General features: G+C 38.3%; 1 pseudogene; it reads right to left on the bottom strand.

The window, feature by feature from the left end:
- Positions 1–4: 4 nt before the first annotated feature.
- LOC133287102 (uncharacterized) lies at positions 5–3,585 on the bottom strand (annotated as a pseudogene).
- Positions 3,586–4,060: the final 475 nt, after the last annotated feature.

Genomic DNA, 4,060 nt, shown 5'->3' with positions numbered 1-4,060 from the left:
TAAATCCATAAACAATTTCAAAAGGAGAATAACCAGTAGTGCTATGAACTACCCTATTATATGCAAACTCAACATGGGGAAGACATTCTTCCCATAACTTAATATTTTTTTTTATTACAGCACTTAAAAGAGAAGAAAGAGTTTTATTCACTCCTCCAAAAGTGACTTAAAAATTTTAAATCTCGATCAGAGACAATGCTTCTAGGAAGCCCATGGAGTCTTACCACATCTTTGAAGAACAAGTCAGCAACGTGGCATGCATCATCAACCTTTTTGCATGGGATAAAATGCTGCATCTTAGAAAACCTGTCCACCACAACGAAAATAGAATCCTTGCCATTTCTAGATCGAGGTAGTCCTAACACAAAATCCATAGAGATATCAATCCAGGGGAAGTTAGGAATTGGCAAAGGATTATACAGCCCATGCGGCATTACTTTAGATTTAGACTTCTTGCATACAATACATCTTTCACACAGTTTTTGTATATCATGTTTCTTATGTGGCCAGTAGAAATATTCATGCAACATGTCTAAAGTCTTTTGGATCCCAAAATGTCCCATTAATCCCCCCTCATGTGCCTCCCTCACACTCTCTAATGGAACTTTTAGGCCCACACAATCTCTTCTCTTTAAACAAGTAATCATTATGCCTAAAGAAACCATTTTGGGCAGCATGCACACAAGATTTATAGATTTGTGAGAAGTCTGGATCATTTGGCATGCCTTTTGTTAAGCTTGCCTTTCCCTTTTAAGTACTTTAAGGACTCATGGTCACTATGGATAACAAACTCTTTGGGCAAGAGATAGTGCTGCCATGTTTGCAAAGCCCTTACCAATGCATACAATTCTTTATCATATGTGGAATAATTAAGGACGGCCCCATTTAATTTTTCACTAAAATAAGCAATGGGATGTCCCTCTTGCATCAAAACTGCCCCTATCCCCACATTGGATGCATCACATTCAATCTCAAAAGATTTGGCAAAATTAGGCAATGCGAGAATAGGTGCATGGGTCAATTTTTCTTTGAGAGCAGCAAAAGCTTGCTCTTGTTTTTCGCCCCATATAAAACCCACATGCCTTTTAATCACTTCATTCAAGGGTGCAACCATTGTACTAAAATCTTTGACAAACCTCCTATAGAAACTAGCTAAGCCATGAAAGCTCCTTACCTCACTTACATTCTTAGGAGTTGGCCACTCTTGAATAGCTTTCACCTTCTCTTGATCAACCTGCACTCCTTGTGAGCTAACAACAAAACCAAGAAAAACTACATGTTCCATACATAACTCACATTTTTCCACATTAGCATGCAATTTTTCACGCCTTAGAGCTTCTAAAACACACCTCAAATGCACAAGATGATCATCATAGGATTTACTATAAATCAGAATATCATCAAAATAAACCACAACAAATTTTCCTAGAAATTCCCTTAACACATGATTCATTAATCTCATGAAGGTACTAGGAGCATTGGTTAAACCAAAGGGCATAACCAACCATTCATACAACCCATATTTAGTTTTAAAAGCTGTTTTCCATTCATCCCCTTCTCTAATCCGAATTTGATGATATCCACTTTTCAGATCAATTTTAGAGAAGAAACAAGCACCATGCAATTCATCCAATAAATAATCCAATCTAGGAATGGGATGTCTATACTTTATCGTGATATTATTGATGGCTCCACAGTCAGTGCACATCCTCCAAGTCCCATCTTTCTTAGGCACTAGAATGACTGGAACTGCACATGGACTTAAACTTCCCTTTTGCATCAAGTCTTCAACTTGCCTTTGAATCTCCTTGGTTTCTTGGGGGTTACTCCTATATGCTAGCCTATTAGGTAATGAAGCTCCTGGAATGAGATCAATTTGATGTTCTATGCCTCTTAGAGGGGGTAGTCCTTGAGGCACCTCTTTGGGAAAAACATCTTGAAATTCCTGCAATAAAGAAGAAACCTCATTTGGAAGAGAGTTAGTAGTACCTGCATCTTTTAAATTACTCTCTTTACTCAAAAGTAAAAGCATTGGATTTTGCAAATGCATAGCCTTTTTCACCACTTTTTCTTTTATAAACATGTTCGGTGCATTCCTCTCCTTCTCTTATTCTCTTCCACTCTCTTTTTCTCTTTTCTTTTCACTCACTTTTTCTTTTTTCTCTTTTCTTTTCTCTCACTTTTTCTTTTTTCTCTTTTCTTTTCACTCACTTTTTCTTTTCTCTCTTGTTTTCTTTTATTTCTCATTTTTGATTGATCCTCACTAACTTCTCTTGGAGTCAAAGACGCAAGAGTTGTCTTGCGTTCTTTATGTACAAAAGAGAATTTATTGGTGTATCCATCATGTATAACTTTCCTATCATATTGCCAAGGTCTCCCAAGAAGCAAATGACAAGCCTCCATGGGCACCACATCACACAAAACTGTATCATCATACTTCCCTATGGAGAAATCCAACTTCACTTGCTTACTTATAGTCACTTCACCATCCTCGCTAAGCCATTGAAGCTTGTATGACTGTGGGTGAGGTTTAGTCTTCAATCCTAATTTAGACATCATTCTAGCACTTGCAACATTTGTACAACTCCCCCCCATCAATAATTAAAGAACATATCTTTCCTTGGATGAGGCATCTAGTATGGAAAATGTTCTCCCTTTGGCTCTCATCCACGTCTCTTGCTTGACTGCCCAACATCCTTCTCACCACAAACAAATCTCCTTCCGGTATAGTTTCCTCTTCATACTCCTCTTCATCACTAGGTGGGGCAGAATCTGAAGAAGAGTCGCTAATAATCTTTCCATCCTCCTTAAGTAGCATAGTCTTCTTAATTGGATACTCTGAAGCTATGTGACCTCTTCCATGACACTTGAAGCATTTTATTTCACTAAGTCCTTGTCCTTTGAGGGACCTCATTGGACTTAGTTTGAGTCTTTTGAGGTGCAGCACAGGAATTGGTTGAGGAAGTACCTCCATCCTTCTTATGTCTTTCCTTCCAACTTGGAGAATTAAAATTAGAAGAGCTCCTTCCAACTTGATGCACTAAGTCCTCCAACTCAACATAATTTTGCAACTCCACAACATCCCTTATATCACTATTCAACCCCTGTAAGAAACGTGCCATAGTAGCCTCTCGATCTTCACTAATATTAGCTCTAATCAAAGACACCTCCATCTCTTTATAATACTCATCTACACTCTTGTTACCTTGTGTGAGCCCTTTGACGTTTATTGTGTAGTTCTCTATTATAATGAGAAGGGACAAATCTTCTTCTCATTAACCTTTTCATCTCTTCCCAACTATCCACCAAGGGTTCTCCATATCTCACCCTCTCTTTTTTTAATTGGTCCCACCAAATGAGAGCATAATCAGAAAACTCCATGGCTGCCACCTTCCTCTTCTTATCTTCCGTGTAGTTGTGGCATGCAAATAATTGCTCAATCTTCAATTCCCACTCCAAATAGGCCTCGGGATCATTTTTCCCTTTGAAAGGTGGTATGTTCAGCTTCACTCCCTTAATTATATCCTCTCTAGCAACATCCTCATTATCTCTTCTCCTTCCTATCAACCCTTCTTCTACCTCCATCATCATCATGAGTCCCTTGTTTTTTTAAGTGCTCAATTCTCTCATATAAGTCCTCTGTTTGCTCCCTCATCATCGTTTGCATTCGATCCATAATGGCATCGATTAGCAACCTGTTTTCTCTCTCAGGAGGAGGGCTACCTTCACCACTCGTACCTGCCATAATTCAAGAAAAAGAAAAACAAAAGTGAAAGCAATAGGACCTCACCACACCTCTCACGTGTTTACACTCTTAGAGATGTATCACTCGTGTTTGTTTCTCTCTATTAGGCTTTTGTATAAAATGCTCTCTTGCCTTTTACCACTCAATAGCTCTCTTTAAGTTCTTAATAGAATCTCCAAGAACACTCAAGAGTAAAACATAGAACTCAACAAAATAGTTGTGACACGAACCATAGATTGAAAAGATGTCAAAAGAGACAAGACAAAGAAGAACAGGTTAAAAGAAAGATTCGAGGAAAACTCTTATGACTTGATT

The sequence above is a fragment of the Gastrolobium bilobum genome, unplaced genomic scaffold (genome assembly GCF_033153095.1).
Source record: "Gastrolobium bilobum isolate Gb01-03AN ecotype WA unplaced genomic scaffold, APGP_CSIRO_Gbil_v1 utg17522, whole genome shotgun sequence".
Taxonomy (NCBI): domain Eukaryota; kingdom Viridiplantae; phylum Streptophyta; class Magnoliopsida; order Fabales; family Fabaceae; genus Gastrolobium; species Gastrolobium bilobum.
Note: the sequence above shows the minus strand (reverse complement) of the source record. Positions and strands in the feature narration are given on the sequence as shown.